Consider the following 20,335-nt stretch of genomic DNA (forward strand, 5'->3'; position numbering starts at 1 on the left):
ACACCCTCCTTGTCCCCTATTCCAAAGATCAGAGCTCTAAAGAATCACCGTCGGTGCTTAGGGACACGATTTAGTGGTGGACTTGGCAGTGCTGGGGTAATGATTGGACTTGATGATCTTACAAGTCTTTTTGAAACCAAACAATTCTGTGATTCTATAAGAAGTTTGGGGAAAGGATTTTGTAAACTACTGTTTGAAACAAGACCAAGCCATTTGTCCAAAGGTGAAGGGACACTTCACTGATCTTTAGAGTATTTGACTGGGTTTCTCTGGGCACAGGAAACGAACCTAGAGGTTTTGTGCTTTGAAATTTCTGCTTTTTTTAGCCCAGTGCAATCCTGGCAAATATTTTGTGATGAGCAAGGAAGACATTTGCTGGATTTCACCTAAATCTCTTTGCCTGATATTTATGAACAAATTGTGGTTTCTTCTTGTTGCTTCTAAAGAACTACAAAAAGAAACCTGATGGCCCTGCATACCAGCAATGTGTTTGCTGGAATATTCATATAACACAGTTGTACAAAATTACAGGCCCAAGTGAAGGGCACAAGTACAGCTTATTATGAAAAAGGTTGTAATTTTTTTTTTTCTAAAACTATCTCAAGAAGGCCAGTTGTAAGTGCAAGTAAACTTACCCAAGTTTTTATAAATAACTGATTGATCAAACAACATGCTACCAGAAGAATTAAATACCAGGATGATGTTCTCATTTTACCAAAAAGCTTGAAACCCACTTTCTTTCCATTGAAACTTTCAAATTATTAATCTCTGTGACTATATGTAACATGTTATCTTTTGTCTTTCATGTACTTTTTCCTCATCACATCTTTGTCTTTTTTGCTCCTTGATTTACAACAAAAAGTACACTGTACTTTTTAAGAATCTAGTTGGAAATACTCTGTTACTTATGAAACTATGGGGGTTTTTTTGTATTACTTAAAGAGAAGACTCTTATCTCAAAGAAGTTAGAAGTTGAGTAGAAAGCATAGCTCTGTTTTAAATTCAAGCATGAGTACGTGCTCAATTTTAAATTCAGTTTGTGAGCTGGAAACAAATTTATCCTCAGGTGTGAGTTTTAGATGATGGTGGCAATGAAAATTTGGAGCTCTTCTACCATGATACTGATGCATTCTGCTGTTACAATGTAGTCACATCAAGATGATCAGTCAACCCTGAACCTGTCTCAGAGGGTCTAAAGTCACATGCAGCAAAGTCCTTTGGGATGTGTGGGTATGGAATACAGACGTGGATGTACAATTGTTACCCAGGTGTGGCTGTGCCTCAGCCTGCTCCCCATGCTGCCTCTCCCAGCACTGTGCAGAGATGGCCACTGCCCACAGCCATGTGAAGAGTGGGGCTGCCTGGTGAAATTAAAACCACTTTCCTGCAGGGCAGGGCTGGAGGCAGCTCCTGCTTCCCATCCTCCTGGGGCGCCAGCGTTGCCCACAGCGTTGCCTCACTGCACCGGAGGGAGTGGGTGCCTGGCATGTCTTCTTCATGGACTCGCGCAGGAGCTCTTGTCTCCAGGTATTTTGGGGCACCCTCGGGAAAATCCCAACCAAGACATAGATATCAATCATCTGCAAAGTAACTGGTATGGAAACACCTTATTTCCTAAGCGGGCTCCTTTACTGTGCCATTAACTATCAGGGTGGGGTGGGCACGTTCAGCAGTTCACCACACAGCGTTGGCAAGTCAGCAGAAGGCTGACTGCAAATACTTAGGAAAGTAAAAAGGGTAGACACTGATCTAGTTCTCCTCTTCCTGAAGTCAGCAAAGGGTGTTACTGTAGGCAGTCACAGCAGTGGCAGTAAGTTGATAAAGCACTTTTAAATATTCCACTTCTATTAACTTTACATGATCAAATGGCCAAAAGGCTAGAGCAGAGTTACATCAAGGAGAGAAGTGTTAGGAGAACACTGTAAGACAAGTGAATGATATTGCACTTAACCAGCTTGGCTGCTCTTTCTTACTAGCCTAGGCCGTGGCTGGGATATTACCTACCCTGCCTCTTCTGTCTCATTCGGAAAGTAAACCTCTGGTCCTGATTGTTCTGAGTTTTGTAATAAAAGAAATAAAAAACAGCTGTGCATGGACAGATATGAAGGTGAATAAGAATTATTTGAAGTGTGTGGGGGGAGAGGATTTAGAATTCTTTTATTGCCTGGCAAAAGAACATATGTGATCAGGATACAATTAATTTGATCAAATGTTTGGCTCATCTGTACGAACAAGGCGCTGACAGGGAGCGTAGTGAGAGCTCTTGTGGTCTGCTCTGCATTTTATATGCCAGGTGCAGCAGGGCCAGCCTGAACAGCAGCCTGCTGGCTGCTGTGTCCTGTGCTGGGATCATGGAGCGTGATCGTGAAAGTATTCAATTGTCAAATATAAAGCAGAGAAAACCTCATTCCTGTATCTGCCATAACTTAGACATTGTGCATATCTGTAAGGCCTTTGGGCTGAATGCAATATTAATTTAAGGCCATACATCCATATATATTCCCAGATAAAAAAGAAAAAAAAGGTAGCATATACAGTTCTAAATTTAAGATACAGGGGAAAAAAATTGTTGTAACTATCCTCAAAGAGAAACATCACAATTGGAAAAACACTGCAATAATGTTATACACAAAGAACTATAAATAAATCCTTAAAGAAACCTATTAAAAAAACCCCAAACAACCAAAATAAAACAATTAACTTGTCTGCCTGCTTTCGCATTATTACTTAAAGCCCACTGTATTTGTTTCTAAATCTGATAAAGTTGATTTTAAACACAGTAAATTTCTTTTAACTTTTTTCCCCTTGTGATGTGAAACTCCCATAGTTCATGAAGCTATCCAATACGTAATACTGTATTTACCATTAATTTACATAAGCTGAATGTAGTGAAATAGGAAAGATGCTGGGTTTTTTCAGCTGTTTTGTGAGGGACTTGGCAAACATATGTTGAATTCTGACTACTCTGTACCGCACAACCCAGAACCCATTACTGTTCATGAGGTATCTGGCTTGTTCTGTCTTTAACACAAACATAGAGGTACAAAGGCAAGTACACTTATGCTTGCCAAAATGCCCTCTCTTCTGCTGTGTCTACAAAATATTGATATCTATGTATAGTTAGGCTCCAAATGGAGATTTAGTTGGGTCATTGCTCTGTTTGTAAATGCCACAGATTCACAGGCATATAAAAAAGGGATTTGATGTGTTTTATTTCTCCTTTTGAAATTACCTTTTATTATGTTTTTAAAAATTATTCAGAACTGTTAATCTCCATACACTGTGTGAGCAGCACTTCTGTAAAAAGAGAATAAGGTGTGAAATTCAGACCTAAATTCTATAGACAGCAGTTCTGTGACACAATAGGTGCTGTGAACCAGAGAGAAAATGTAAGGAAAGGATTGTGGTAATGACTTGGGCTCACTCCTGCTTATAACTGATGGCAGTATGGATGAATAAAGTTTTTCCCCAGGGCATATACTAACTGCATGCAACAAATAGGCATTGATGTCTACCCCTCATCAGCTAACCAATGTTACTGGCTTGTAAAAACACAACAATTATTAGCCGATTTAGAAATATCCTCATGGTAATTTCATTTCACTTACTATGCCTAATGGATAGCTAGATATTTGCATGAAGTGTGTGTGGCTTTTTGCCTGAATTGTTAATCAAGTGATTAAGTGGTAAGTGAAAGTAGTGCATCCAGATAACATTAATGCTGGTGCAGTCCTGGGTTCCTCCTGAACCAGGCACAGCAAATTACCTGTTTTAAACATACTTCTCTCTTAAGGTACTCATCTGCAAATCAAAGCAGGGTTGATATAGACAATCCATTGTGTTAAGTCACCTTTCCTTCCCACAGGCTTTTTGTACTAGTCTGACTACAGCAGTTGTTTTCTTTTGTAGAAGTGGATGTGATGATGCCGACTCTCACCACAGACATAGACTACATCTACAGGCCGAGGAGCTGCTTTGCAAAATGGGGTCAAGACTGAAATGTATTTCGTAAGGCTGAACTCTAAGTTGCACTAAACAATTTAGTGACAATTTATTACTTCACGAGTTCCTCTCTGTGTCCTGAACTGGGGCCCCTGACACAAGAAAGGTGTGAACCTGTTGGAGCATGTCCAGAGGAGGCCATCAAGATGCTCAGAGGGCCAGAGTACCTCTCCTATGAAGACAGGCTGAGAGAGTTGTGGCAGCCTTTCAGCCTGGATAAGAGAAGGCTCTGGAGAGACCCTCTAGCAGCCTTCCAGTACCTAAATCGGTGTTACAGGAGAACTGGAGAGAGAGTTTTTGCAAGGGCAGGCAGTGATAGGACAAGGGTGAATGGCCTTAAGCTGAAGGAGTGTAGATTTAATTGGATATTAGGAAAAAATTATTTCCTGTGGGGGTGGTGAGGCATTGGAACAGGTTGTCCAGAGAAGCTCTCAATGCTCCATCCGTGGAAGTGTTTAAGACCAGGTTGGATGGGGCTTTGAATAATCTGGCCTAGTGGAAGATGTCCCTGCCCATGGCAGGGTGTTGGAACTAGATGACTTTAAGGTCCCTTCCAACCCAGACCATTATTCTCTTGGTGCAGAGTGTAGCTGTGACCCTCCCATGCTTCAGAGCCTTCACCTACAACTAGTTGTGGATGAACTGAGCTGTCTGAGCCTTGGCACTCTGTCCATACCTGCCTTTAACTTTTAGCACCCCACTACACCGGGGCATTTGACCACCCAGCCCCAGTCAGTCCTGGCTCCACTGCAAGGCAGGGCAAGGGCGGAGGATGGACCACGGGGCGAGGCGCTGTCCTGTGCCCCAGGGCACAGCTGGGCCCCCAAAAGGCGGTGGGTGCCCCCCCGGGAGCGGAGCGCGGTCCCCGCACCAGCCGGGGGCCGCAGGGAGCCGTGCGAGGGGAGCGGGCCCTCCCCGGCGGGAGGGCGGGCGGGAGGAGGGAGGGAAGGAGCGGGAGAGCCGGGAGAGCAGAGCAGGAGCTGCCTCAAATGCTTGAAATAATTCCGCTTCCGTTCCAGAGCCGGGAACAGCCTCCCACGGCACCGGGGCCTCGGACCCGTCTGCTCCGTCCCCGAGCGCCCGCGGCGGCTGGGCCAGCATGGCAACCTCCCCGCAGAAGTCCCTTCTTCCCCCAAATCCCCACCCCTAAATCCCCCCGTCCAGAAAGAAAGATGACTCCTTCCTGGGCAAGCTCGGCGGCACGCTGGCCAGGAGGAAAAAGCCAAAGAAGGTAAAAAGAATTATCAGGTTTCCACGTTTCCTGGGAGTCACCTTAATGGGGGGCTGGCAGGGGGACGGAGGACGGGGAGGAGACAGGGGAGAGGAAAAAGCTCTGGGGAGCGGGAGGAAGGGGCTGGCGGGGAAGGACGCGCAGGGTGGGGTGGGGTGGGCAGGCGGCGAGGGAGGAGCCGCCCCGGCCCCGCCGCTCCCGGGATCGATTCTGGGATCTGTGTGCAGGAGCAGCTCCTGGGGTCTCTGTGGGAGCCGATCCCGAGGTCTGTGTGCGGAGGTCGCTCCGAGCATCCCTGTTTGGGGGCTGCTCCGGGGGTCTGTGTGCGGGGGAGCCGCGGAGCTCGGCCGGGGAAGGAGCGATAGCCGCGCAGGGCCCGGGGCTGGTTCCTGAGCAGGATTTACCTCCGCAGTTGTGGTGCAGGCACCCACAAACTTGGTGCTCGAATCCTCCGTGATTCATAAACATGTAATGTTGGTCTACGGTGTGGTCGGCACACGTCGCTCTGAGGAACCCGCGTAATGCACGCGAGTGATTTCATGTTCATAATCATTGCTCAGAGGCTTGCAATGAAATTGTCCTTGGGCTAAGCAAAAAAACCTTCGCCTCACGACAGCAGACCTTTGCAGAACGCGGAGTATGTGGAACAGTCTGGTTCTTTGTCCACACATGTGAGTTAATGCCCATCCCCGACTAAATTTGCCTATTTGAAATCCCATGAGACAGAGAATTGGAATTTAACCTCGCTGGCCCATCGTTTTCACAGCTGAAGTTAATTTAAATATGATGCAAATAGAGTCGAAGTAACAGCCACTTCAAAACAGTTTTTCAGGCAACATTCGTTGCTTGCAAGTGCAAAGAAAGGTACTACACCCAGCAGACCTTTGCCCTTCATGTGCACAGGGGCAGTGCAAGGAGGCACAGCCTTCCTGAATAGCACAGAATAGCACAGAATAGCACCAGTGCTGTAGCAAAGGATGATACAACTTGAGCGAGTACAGCCCTTCATTCTGTAGCTGTCACATCATCTTTCTGTGATGCATGGGCTTGCTTTTCAATTAAAACCCGTGTTGCACGATTGTACTCGTGTTATTTGGCTTTTTCTGGACTGTAGATAACCTAGAAGTTGATGAAGTAGTAAAGAACGACAAACTTTACTAATTATCCACGTTTTTGCGTTATTCTGTTAGAGTATTTGTGACCATTGGCAGTATTGAACTAGCAGGAATCTTCCTTAATGAGTCCATACTGTAGGTATGTGTAGAGGTCTTTAAGTTAGCGATTTGTAGCAGATTTGGTATGTCCATTTTAATTTTATTATTATTTTTTATTATTAAATGCTGTTTTCCTTAGTGTCAGATGTTTGAAGTCACAAGTCACCAGCAAACTGTTAGAGGGAGAAGTTCCTTTTATTCACAACTTGTAATCTTACAAAAAGATATATTCTGTGAGATCATATTTCTTCTCATTACTTTTATGCCTGTATTGAATTTACTGACTAAAATGTGCACTTGCAATTTCATTATCTCATCACTTTTTACCCTTTAGAAATTTTGAAACTGCATTAGTAGTCTTCTGTGTTTCCCAATTTTATGAAGTCTATTTAAAAATAACAATGACTTGGAGAATTGTTTGGGTTTTTTTTTAACTTTGTGAAGAGTTTATTTGCTGATGGACAAAAAAGTGTTGTATTAAATTCACCTTAATATCCTTCTTACTTCTGCATATATTTGTGACATTTCTCTGGTGGATGCATATATAGAGGTGAGGTTGATAGTATGCTCTTTTATTTTGTTTATTTTGGGGGTTTAGAGGATTAAAACCATACCATGAAGCCTCTCTTTGTCATGCTTCTTAATCTTTCCTGCACTAGAATTAAATATGGGTTTGCAGACTATTAATGAGGGACTTTGTTTCTTGCAGGCTGTAACGCACACACATGGGTTTTATCTTAAGTTGCTGTCAGTTTGTAGGGCTCTAGATATACTAGTCACCTAGCTAGGAACTTCATATAGGAGGGCAGATTGTCTGTTCATCTGGGCTCTGTTCTTTGAGGTTTTCACTGCCTTAATAGAGCTGTGGTAGGTTTCCTGTAGAGCTGGGTCTCAGTCACAGGAGTGCACGTGGTTACTCACTGTTTACACACATGTTAGAAAATGTTCAAGTATAAGTCACAGGTATTTGAGGAAAGAAAATATTTTTTTTCTACTGGCCATGTTTAGGCCTTCATGTTTAGTAAAGTAGAATGAAGTTCTTTTAGATGGCATCTTTCATCTTTTCTCCCATTTTTTAGCAGCACATCAGGATCTGGATGTTCCGTGTTCTGTAATCCAGTTTCTTAGCCTAATATCTCTTTCTACTCTGTTTTAATGTGAATATTGATCTCTAATCTAGTAAAGTCTCTCAATAAAATGAATTGTTAGTAACTCTTCAGAAATAATGCTCTGGTTTGGGTTTTTTTTCTGCATAGGGTATTCATTTCCCCTTTCACCTACTTAGTCTTGTGATTTGTCATTTTAATATTCCAGTAGAGTAAATCCGGTAAATTCTGTATCTCACCTATGTCGATATTTCTTCACGAGACAGCAGTTCTGATTATTCCAATTTGTTGTTGTGTTTAATCTACGGGCAGTGGAACAAGTGCTCTTTTGGATGAATGTAGACCATGCAGAAGATACCTCTGTCATCCCAGTCTCCTGATCAGTCGGGTTAAAGGCCTGGCTAGAGCTACTATGGCATTTTTTCCAACCTGCACACCCTTAGGGACTACCAGGAGGCTGCTGCACACACCCCTCTGTTTTGTTTCTCTGTCTTAAGCCAGGGCATGCTCAGGGTGCACCCCTGAAATCAAAAACTCAGGACCGTACCTGGGTCTCACAGCTTAGTGGTAGGTCAAGACACTCAGTGGGCCCTGGTGTGGTTATGATAAATGAGGGACAACTGAAAATTTTCCTGTCTTTCAGTCAGTGTAAGTTCTGCTTTTACACAGAGGACAGAAACTTACTGATTTACTCCAGCAAATCAGTAATAAAATACTCCAGTATTTTGCTGCAAGGGCTAAGAATTGGTTTTGAATAATGTAAGAATGTTTTCTCTCTTGTAGGGAATATACTAATTACACTTTAGTACTATCAGTTCTGTGTATGTAGTTAACTGTTGTAGATGATACATTATTACACATGAATTTTGACTTTGTCATCAACAGGCAATTTGATCATTGGCAAAGTGATATTTTCATTTATTGCAACAATAGAGCCAGTGTCAAAATGCTCCACCAAATAAAAATCCTTTAGGATCTGAAGTGACATTATGATGAAGAAAAATGCAGATTATTTATGAAGAGAGTCAAGTCTGTGTAGTTTTTGTTACACCTAAAGTATTTTATAATACAATATGAAGTGGGTTTTCTGTAATAACATTAATTCATGTGTATAAATGTGTATAAAAATATATAGCTAGCCTTTCCTTTATGAACTTCAAAGTTTTTGGCAATGGTAAGTAGTCCACCAGAGGTAGAGATGAGAGTAATCTAGACAAGTGAAATGAATTCTCTAATATGACAGCACAAGTTGTTGACCAAAACAAAGAGAGTAATGCAAAGTACTGTTACTTGAGATATCACGTGATGTAAGCAGGGCTTACTTACCCTTAGTCATACCCTAAGACATATGTTAATATGGAAAGTACATTGCCATTAAATATTAGAGAATATTTGGTAAAATCTAGTATTTGGAGCTCAAATTTGCTTATGTTGCCATCTGTCATGTTGGCTTTTAGCTGGTTTTCATTTGCAATATCTCATCACCATTGATGTAATTCAAGGATGAGAACATTGTACTTTAGCCTTTCCTGTGAGAGCATGTGTGTATGTTCTTTTAAAGTAATAAAAAATACAAATTATTGAAGATGTTTGGAGTTAATTGAATTTGCTTTTTATCTAATGAGAGAATGGTGAGGTAATACTAAAATATTTGATGACCTCTTTGCAAACTGAATTCCAATATGCAAAAATTATTTGTAGTTTTTAATAAGGTTCCATCCCTTTCATTCCTGAAATGTATTCAAAGACTGAGCCACCCTATATATGCTACTGAAGGATCCCAGTCCTTATCTATCTGGAGTTCAGATGCATGGTGGAGCTCATATTAGCAAAAGCAAACCACAAATTAATTTTTTTGTAAACTCCTTGTAGAAGTCTCTATTGTGGACTAAATATACATCTTTAAACAAGTGCAAGGAGAGAACAGAATGTTGGTGGCGTTTTTTTAGATGGATGGGGGGGGGGGGGTGTTACATTATGAATTCTTCATGGTGGGTTTTAGTAAGGTCACGTGTGATTGTCCTCCTTGAATTTTCCTGGCCTGGCAATTATAGACACAGAAAATTCACTCCCCCTAATAGCTTACCTTAGTGGAGAATCTAAAAGAATTGGCCCCTGACATGCTAATAAATCTGTGACACGTTTGGGAATGGAGAGCGAAGTTCAGAATTGCTTAAATTGCATAGGAGCAGATGGGAAACACACAGCTTGGACCCGTGCATCTGGTACAGAGCAATTGTATGGGTTCAATCAGTTTTCCAATTGATATGACATCAATTTCAGCAATTTGACTGCTCTTCTGCCTAGTTTATTTGGTGTTGATGGGCAGGAGAAGGAATGAATTTTCTGCTACCTTCCACTTATGATATTTCATCTTTTTGTGTTGCGTGTCTTGTTTTGATTTAATTTGGTATGTGAGGTCACAGTAGGCAGTATTCTCTGTATGCCTACGGGAAGAGCATGTTAACAGTGTAAAATATTGTAGATTCTGGTGTGTTTTGATAATAACCTTAAATTTCTTAATTTGTATTCTTAGATTGTCCTAGTTTCATGTTATTCCATAAAACGCAGTATGGCAACAAGGTAAAGATTAGGAGTAAGTGTAGGGTAATGAAAGCTTTTCATGTATTTTAAGTAAAATGTTTGTCTTTCTGGAATCTGTGAGTAAAACGCCTTACTGTGTAACTCACTGACAGAGAGATTATGCCTTGGTCTTGCTGTGGGCATTTTACTGTGAAAGAAGTGTATTCCTTGGTATGCAAGAAGCATTCTGCTGAATTTTGAATAATTTGAATTTGAATAATTTTCTTTGGACCTGTTTCTGCAGCTTCCTTTTGAGTAGTACACACTCCTAGTGCAAATGACTAGTTTTGTCAGTAGATTTTTGTGCCTTTCTGTTTCTCATGTGAGAGATTCTAGGCTACCTGAAAAGCTTTGCAGGATTTCTCTTATCTTCTACTCTCATCTGATGCTGTATTTAAAATGCAGATGAAGCTGGAAAAAGAACTAATCTATGTCCTACCATTGTACTTGCTCACGTGTAGCGTGAACGGTGAAAATGAACCACTGAATGCTGATTTCATAGTGGTGCTTTGAAGATGGCATCTAGTGTCTTCTGTGAGAAGGAAATGGCACGGGTAAGGCTTTATTGTCAGTCATATTATCAATACTTTTGAATTGCTGCCTTTCACTGCAGCAGATCAGCACATCAACCCTAGGCCTCTTTGTGCCATCCGAGGAGCTGAACAGCTGTTTTTGCTGCCTGACAAAATGGTCTTTACTGCCAACCTTACTGTGTAGCAACTGAAATGTGCTTATAATCTTTTCCCTGTATACTGTGTTGCATATTTCCATGTCCCTGGTGTACTGCCACAGTCACCTTATGGACAGCTGCATAGCTGATGCTGGGCAAAACCTGTTAGCATCACCACTGAAATAATTATTGCCTTGGAGCGAGTTCTGTTAAATAGGTGGAAGGAACATGGAAAGTAAAATAGAGGGAAGATCACTTGCTTTGTTTGTCATTTCGTTGCTATGAGCCTTCTGAGCATGGGAGTAGGAGAAACTACTGAAGAGGACAGCACTGGGTTTTTGTTTCCATGCTTTGAATCAGAATTGTCAGGGGATATCTGGGGAGGCCTCTCTGCCCTGACCGTTGAAGGGATTGCTCAGCAGAAAGGGAGATAATTGTCTCTGAAACACTTCTGTCAGTGAAGATGAACAGCATGGACACCCAACTGTTGCTCAGGCTGCAGTGGCAATCGCCCTCCAGATGCAGCTCCTGGGCACATTTGTAAGTGACAGCTCTGACATGCTTGAAGCTCTGACGTGCTTGAAACTGTTTGTCATCTGTCCAGCCGAGCTGTGCTGGGTTTGTGCGGGTGGAGCAGTAACTGCTGCAGCCTTTGATAGCTTTGGGGTCTGTCCCACTCTTGCCTTCCTGCCTCTACCTCCTCTTTCCACAAGTGCTGCTCTCTGCAATGAACAGGAACCAGTCAGTGCATCTATTACTGTTTATATGGGGCTAAATCAAGGGTCAGGTCTTATTGTGTGTGCTAGGTGCTATACCTTCACAGTACCAAGAGCCCCTGCATGCAATAATTTTCAACCTAAAGCTGTTTATCTTGCATATTTTTCTGGCTTTTTCCTCCTGTAATCTGCATTTTAACATTATACCTGGCATTTCAGTTTTGCTAGTACTCATGATCTCATTCAGAATTTTTACCTAGTTCACTTTCTCTTTGTTTTTTTGTTTCAAGAGCTTTTCCCCCCTCCCTCCCACCCTTTTTTGATGGGCTCTGGTTCTGGTTAGTTTAGAGAAAGATATGAGAATATTGCCAGTATTTCTGAACCTCAAAAGTCACAGATAGTCCTAAAATTACTCTAAAAAATTCATTGTGCAAGCAAATATTCATGTAGGACCCAGTCCGGTTATGCTTGGTCCATGTGTTTCCTGTACAACAAACACATGAGTCCCAGATGCCAGCCTTTTTGCCAGACAGGTTATTGAGTCTGTATCCAGAGTTATCCCATCATGGTATAGCTGAGCATATCAGTGCTTGCTTTATGCTGAATCTCCCCTAGCACGTGCAAAGGGGTTAGATCCTGTGGGATTGTAAAACAGGATATGGAAAATACACTGAGGGTGTTGAGGTTAACACAAAGCACAGCAATGCCAACCTCCTCTGTGTCAGAGAGGGGGCAAAGGGTTGTGGTAGTGTCTCACTGGAGGCAGGAGGACCCATGCACGCAGTAAAGGGATGTGTATGAAGAGGACACAGAGCCAGACTCTCCTGCCTCTTCTCACAAGAGCATCCTTGATTATTAAGTTGCTTTTGAACTAATATGATTGAAAATTTTTTTTTTTTACTGTATGCATTGTTAATTTTTGAAACTTATTGCTATGGGATGTTTTGGATGATAGAAATATTTTTTAAAAGTGGATGGGGTGGGGGAAGCTAGAAGTGAGTCTGGCTGGATTTTAGATATTCCAATATCTGCAGAGGCCCACTTGGGAATCATGTAAGCCATCACAGACATTTCATGTTCAGAAATCACAAAATACCTGTTATAAAATTGAAATCCGTGGCCGTTACGAAGTTTATGCCAAATTTTATTGTTTTGTTTTTCCCTGTTTGTGTTGTAAAGAAGGCATTCCTGCCAGGGACCAGGACCCTGGGCTTTGATGTCCTGTTCTGACCCAATACAACCATGAATTCTGTTGTTCTCTGACTACCTGCAGGAGGGCATAGAGCCACTGAACTCTGCCTTGGCATTTGACTGCCAAAAGCAGCCTAAATTATGTGGACAAGTCAGCTACCACACAAGTACGCCTTTTATTTCCTGCGTTTTTCCCATTTGAGCAGTTTCTCCATCGTCTGAGCCCACAGGTTTCATACAGACTAAAACTAAACATGCACTGAATGGGTTAAAGGAAGGGAGGTGGTGAAGGGGAGTAGAGAAGCAGAGCAAGGGGTCTGGCTGTGGAAAGCAGCTGCTCTCTGAAGTGCTGCTGGGCTGGGAGGAGGGACAGGGCTGGAGGGCAGGGGGAGGGAAGGAGGATGTCTGTCTGCCTGTGGGACTGTGTCCATCCCTTCCTCTCCTCTCTCCAGCAGCAGCTGCTCCCCCCTCTCCTTGTGCTGCCCTGGTCACAGTGGTCACTGCTGCGCTCTTTGGGGTGCTATGAGCAGACCTGGGTGAGGGGGCCTGGTGGTTTGGCAGAGCCCGTTGCCACTGCAGCTGTTCCCCATCTGTGGGGAAGGGATGATGGCCACAAGCTGCCAGGTGGACTGTGCTGTCCCAGAGACAGCTTGGGTTGCAGAATTGCTGAATAGTTATGGTTGGAAGGGACCCCTGGAGATCGTCTGGAGATTCAGGTGTCTGATGGTTCAGGATCTCAACTGAGGGAAGGTGGACTGGTCTGGCCCACCAGGCTCGTACCTTTGACTGGCCGGGTGTGATGAAGGCATGGTGACAGCATACTCTGTCAGTTCTTTTCAGTATCTGCTGTATTTGGCTGGATGCATAGCAATTATCTAGATGAAAGACAAAAAAGATTAAAGTGGTGGAGTAAAATCAGCATTGAACAAATGGTTGAAGAGCCTCCAGTGCCTCTAGATTACAGGACAGAGCCATGGAAAAGAAAAAAAAAACAACTAGAGATCAGCTCAGACTGATGTTCCTTTATTTCAGTGTTAATTTTTTCTTTACATCTCCAGATTTAAAATATACTTTTCCTTATATCAGACTGATGAAAGCATGTATCCAGTTTGCAATGTGAAGGTGGATATAGCTAAATGAAGATGTAGAAGAGAGTAAATACGAAGTTCTCATTTTTATCCTCAGTGAAGTAAGTGTGCCTGTCACAAGAATCTGTAGTTTTAGAACTCTGATGTTTCCTGTAGCATTTAAAGGAATCTGCCCTGAAGGTAAGAGAAGACCTAGAGACTAAGACTCTGACCAATCAAACTCTGGGTTTGATTACTGTTTGTGGGATTCTACATCTTCTGAAACCCTTTATCTTAAAGGCAGCTTCCTGAAAGTACAGGTTTGTGCTTCTGGAAATTTTTCTTGGACAGAATCTCTGGGATGTATCCTAGTTTTAATTTTCTTTTTTTTTAATGCCTTCCACAACCATTAAACAATGCCCTCCCTGCAGACCAAATAGTTTAATACTGTGCTCTCTGCCTTTCTCACGGAGATTAAGATAAGGACAGTCCAGTTATTTTGTTACTTCACTGTATCTGAGATCAAGTGCTTCCTAATAATTTAATCCACTGAGTTCTGTAGTCCTTTTCAGCAAAATGCTGATGTTGCTGAAGGTGAAATTAGAAGCTGTAGGAGCACAACTTAACTTTGTGAAGTGAAACTTTAGAAAGGCAGTGGTTAAGGTGTACCTAAAATTTTGTTACTTTTCCATCTGCTGCTTCTGTCCTCTTCCTTTTCCTCCCCACACCAGTTCCTATTAAAATACAGTTGTTGTTGACTTGTATCTCTAATGCTAAGCTATTTTATTAGCCAAACTGCAGCCAAAACCAAAAGGAGATGACCCTTGAAAGGACAGTTAACACTGCACTTGGTGCAGTCAGTGCTGTGCTGGAAGCAGTTCACGTGATGATGCCATTTTGCGTGAGAGAGGATGAGCTGGAAGGGAGGATATTTTGCAGCGCTTCACATTTTCACTTGTAGCTCTTCCAGATTCTGGGGTGGGGCTGAAGGCTTAGCTTGCTTTCTGTGTGTTCTGTAAGCCTTTTCCAGCTTGTAGTAGTTCCTGTGATGCTTTTGAGTTTGTAGCTGTAGTTGGAGCACTGGGTAGCAAAGGCATTCAGAGCTTTGCTCTTTATGTGTTTCATCATACATTTTCTTCTTAGTGTGCTAATACTTATTAATAGATAATGTTACTTGGCTTGAATACCCTTGTCCCTGTTGGAATTGGGTGTGTATCGATGCACCAGTGAGTTAATTCACTTTGGTGACCAGACTGAAATACAAACAAAAGATGTTTTGGAGCAAAAGCAAAATCAGATCAACAACCTTATGTGAATCCTTAGCCTACTCTGCAACTACCCCTTAGCAAGCTGTGCTCAGGCCAGAGAAAACCAAGGACCAGAAAAAAACAGCAATGTGGCTGGTCAAGAGTGAGTTGTGTTGGCAGAGCTCTATCAGGAAGATTAACCACCATCTGTTCTCCTAAATCTTGCACCTGGCTCTAGACTGTTCAACCAAGCGATGATCTTACTCAAAATATTAGAGAATTGCAGGGTTAAGTAACAAAGCTCTACAGTGTCCCAAATGTTCTGCTTTCCTTTTAGTTTTGTAGTGGTCTCTGTAAAATAATTGCACATGGTACTGTGAAATGTTCTTATTTTTTTATCTTATTATATATGTTTAGATATTTAAAATTAAAGATAGCACATTGGTCATGAGATGACAATACTGCTTTTATTCTAATCTTTGCACTTCTCCTTCTGATGTCTTACTGATGTTTCCATTAAGAGCACATAGTGTACCACGGTTAACAACATGTTACTTTTCCCTAGATAACTATTTTTGCAAAAGAAAACACCGGGAATGTATATTTTTGTGAGTCATTCTTGGTAGTTGTAGTCATGTTTAAGCCCTTCTGGTTTCTCTGATTTCTGCTTAGCATAGAGCTGGTCCTGTTCTTTGCCTTTCCTGTAGAGTGTCTGTGGCACTGACTCAGTGATGGGTGAGATCAGCCTTTGTTCATAGTGAAACCTATGAAATCCTGCTTGGAAAAAGGGACTTCAGTCAGGGTGGTAGGAGAGGGAGTGCAACAATTGTCAGTGGCCACTGGTCCCCCTCAAAAGCTCTGAGCAGAGACTGAAGGGTGTGGTAGAATGAGGAGCACCTGCTCGTCTCCAGACCAGTAGTAATTTCCCAGACATGAAAATGCAATCTCATACTGCAAAAGCTCTGAAAGAATCAAAAATCCTAAATGGAGTTCTAAATATTATAATTTCCTCAATGTTTCTTTAGCATAGGGTTCATAATTTTTAATGGAATGTGTGTTCACAAGAAGAAAAAGTCCATCACCACATGAGTGGTATTAGTACTGAAGTCTCATGTGGTACTTAACCTCTTTACCTGCCTTTGACTTTGCAAAAGTGAACTTTTAAGTGCCCTAATTAGTGCTGGCCTCTTGGCTTTGGCTGCTGCAGCAGTGCACAAGCAGATAATTCAGATGAAGTTAAGCTAACTATGCTAGAAACAGGATTGAGAAGCCAAGTAATGAAATAACATTTTTCATCCATGATTTTTTGCGTTATCCTTTGGAGATGCCAGCTTTTGCAACTGGCCACATTTCTTTGGTCATTTTCACACAGTGCTTTCTGTCCACTAAAAACACCTAAAGCTCCATGTTACCAGCCATGTTCAGTAGGTGGACTTCAACCCTTATCTTACCTTAGCAGGTAATGATTGCTGGCTTATTTTCTACTAGGATTTAGCACTCCAGCTTCTCATTTACTGCAGAGGAAAAAGTTAACTTGCTTTCCATGGCCTGTCCATTGGATTTCTTTCCTGGCTTCTAGGATGTGCATGTTAATGTGTCAGTGCTGTCCTGCCAGTTGTACCTGCACTTCTTTAGCTCACAGTTAATTGTTCCCCTGGAATTACAGACACTGAAAGACTCGGGTGTTGGGTGATCATAGGGCTATGGCTGACCACGTTCCTGGCTCAGAAAACAGGCAGGTGTCATACTCAGCAAACAGATGGACGGGGTGCAGGCAGCCCAGAGAGCACGTGTGCCACAAGCGTGGGTGTTAAGGTCAGAATTTCCCAGGCAAGAATGTCTAAATTGCTGTGCCGTACTTATCCAACTGTGAGCTGGATTAATGAAAGGGAGAGTTTAGGCAGAAAAGTACTTTGGGTACATTTAGTGAGAGAAGAGATGTTTTCTTTTGTATCTGTACAGGTGGTCCTTTTGAAGAAACCAAAGTAAGCTTCCTCACCTGGGTAACAGCCTGAATAGGTTGGCAGGGTGTGAATCCATTTTCAACATGTGTAAAGAAAAGCGTAACCGTTTGCCAGTGTACAGCCTTTCATTTATTTTTTTTCTTAACAAGTTTTTTCTTTGGCCATAGAGTCAGGCTGAGGCCTAATAATTTTTTTTTCTTTTAACCGTAGGCAGTTCTAAAGTAGCAAAGTATTAATAGTGAAATATTGGTTTAGAAGAACACTAATGCACAGGGGATTCTAGAGCAAACGAGGCAATGCTGTCAATGGTTCAGATTGTTCTTAATTACAATAATGGCATTATAGGAGCTGCAGTTGCTGTCGGGCACAAAAGAAGATAATGATAATGTCAGAGTGCTCAGAGTAAATGCAGTATAATGTATTGCAGTGCTGAATTCAAAAGATGATATGCCTAACTTGTCGTCAGAGTACATGAAGAAGAAGAATGGTAAAAGGTCAGAACACTTTTTGTTGTAACTATGTAGTTCAGGGGTTTGGGATTTGTGGTTTTGGGTTTTTTTTTTTTTTTTTTTTTTTTTTTTTTTTTTTTTTGTGGCCTAATTTTTCAGGCTTAAGAAGAAATGTCAGGTCTCGTGTGTTTGAATGATGCGTACTAATTTTATCAGAAGGTGCGATCACATCTGTCCTCCCCACTTGGGATAAAGAAATCACTTTTACTTTGAGAAGGAAAGGAAATATCTATTGTTTCAATAGCCACATACCCTCAACACATTTGATATTGATCCTATTAGAATAAAAAAACATGAATATGTTAGATTGGGCCCCTAGTCAGAATTTGCCCCAGTAGCCTCTGGAGATGTGTCCGGATCTATTTAATGCATGTAATCCCTATTTTAAAATAAGACAAAAAAAAAAAAAAAATTCAGCTCTGAGTTTTGGGCATGTTTCAAAGCTGGATTTGAACTTTATGGCTAGAGACCAAATCTGAACTGCAGCACTTGTAAACTTTGTTAAGGCTGTATGCTTACGTGAAAGGTGCTTTACTGTTTTACTGCAAAGTAAAACGCAGCAAAGCAGCTTGTGGTCTCAGATTCTTGTCACTGCTTTGTTATTCTCAGTCATAGGTACGAACAGATAATAAACTGGAAAATAGTTATCCCACTCATTATCCCATGAGTGTTCAAAGTGATTTAGTGTCTTGTGTAACTCCTAAAACCTCATTGCGGTTGTGGGCCGGATTGGAAAAAAATAATCAGCATCCAGGCGATTTGCATCTTTATTACTTTGTTCATTTTTAACTGGCTTGAAACAGTTACTCGCAAATGAAACCATTTCTGTAGAATCCTAATAAATATTTTTTAGGTGGTGTTGTCTCATGCACAGAATGCCGGTGTGTAAATACAGTTCTTCCCGACGGGACCGCAGGGTGCAGGTGCTCTGTAGGGCACAAGGTGGCTCCAGCTCACGAGGAAAATTGGCGTGAACGGAATAAGTGCCAGGAATTAGTTCAGAGGAATCAGCCAGTAGTGTGTCAGAATGGAGCTCAGCAGTTTGCTGTATTGCAGGTCTGTTATTTTAAATATGGATTGAATCTTAATGACCTTTAGAAGAAAACTGTGTCTAGCCTTAGAGTGGAACTAGTAAATTTAGGTTACATTTTGTGTCTCGTATTTTATTTTAGAGGGAGTTTCCCCACGGATCTTATCAGAAATTCTGAGTGAAGTTGTTCTTGTCCAAGTAAATAACAACTCTGTTTATATCCATAGCTTACAGGAATGCTGTTCTGAACAGAGTTGATGTATACAGTAAGAACACAAATGTAAAGTAAGCTGGGCAGAGGATAAAACAGAGATAAAGGTTCATGAGAAACATTCAGGTTTTTTTTTTTATCAAGGAGGTTGTTAAAATTTATTGGGTAGGGAAGATAACAGAATAAGTTGATAAGAAAATCGCACATTATAACCAGCAATAAAAAAATGCTTTGTGTCTGTTTTTGGTCTTGCACTGTGTAACAACAGCATTTTTGTTTTCAAAGTCACTTAGAAGTGAATTGCTTGTCCAGTTCTATTTCCAACATAATATTAGCTGCTAGTAGTCTGTCCTTACACAGAACATCTTCATTTGAATGTTTTTAAACACTTGAGAATTTTAAAGTGAGATCAGAAAAGGAGAAATGTTTGTTCTCTCCACACCATCTGCTTGGGGCAACTGAGGCAGAAAAAAATGAATTGATTTACTCATGTGATCATCTGCAGGGTAAGAAGTGGAAGAGAGCAGTGGTCTCTTCATTTCAGTGTTTAGTCTTGCTCCATTAGATAGCTTTGTGCCATTCAAGTTTTTTGTGTTTATTTTTTTAACTGTCTAATGTATGTCTTGATATAGTTTAGACTTTTAGACGAAACTTAACTTTTAATTGGTTGGGTTTGGAATTCTTTTATTTAACAACAACTCATCTGGTGTTGCATTTTTTTTTGTTTGTTTGTGAAATTTTTTTTCGTTTGTGAACTAGGTAGAAGTTTTCTGAGGTTTGAATTTTTAAATTTGCTTTACATACAGTTGCAGCAGGCACTATATTAAACAAATATATTAATAAATAGCAGTTCTTCATGTGACTTTGCCTCTATACCAAAGAAGGAGGTTTGCTTAAAAGATTTAAACTGTTTCACTTGATAATAGTCTTTCTCAAAGTAATATCAGGTGTTAAAACAAATTCATAAATCTAACTTTGCTGCATCACTTACTTTAAAAGTCTTGAAGTCTATAACATCTAATGTTAAATACAGTAAAATAAATTAGGTACCAAACCTACACAGAGTTAATGTTAAAGTAGTGCAAAGCACCATTTTGACTTAGTAGATATTCTTTATTTTCAGTTTTACAAAAATATTTTATCAAAAGTTAACTGCGGGCATGATTCTCATTAGTAACTCCCCATATTAGATTCTAACCCCTTTGTTCTTCATTCAGACAGAACGCCCATTAGAGTCAAAGTTTTGACTGAATAAGGAATACAATAACTGGCTCTAGTTTTAGTACATATAGGGCCAGATTGTGGGTCACGGCCAGCTCAAGTGTACAGCTCCAGTGATTCCAGATCTTGTGCATAATAGGCAGATCCTTCACACTGTTATGATGGTACTTTATTAACATGTCAAATACAGAAGAAAAAAAACCGTGACAGTTTTATGGCTGCTCAGAATCTTACTAGCACGTCTTAATGTTTTGTGTTTCTGAACTGAAATTATGCAAATAGGTCTTCAAAAACATTTCCCTGTTTTCATGAGAGAGTGAAGAAAATAGAAGTAATCAAAAATTGGTATTAAATACGCAAATAGTTTGGCCAA

This window comes from Myiozetetes cayanensis, unplaced genomic scaffold (genome assembly GCF_022539395.1).
Source record: "Myiozetetes cayanensis isolate MyiCay16 unplaced genomic scaffold, myiCay2020 scf6-25, whole genome shotgun sequence".
NCBI classification, from domain to species: Eukaryota; Metazoa; Chordata; class Aves; order Passeriformes; family Tyrannidae; genus Myiozetetes; species Myiozetetes cayanensis.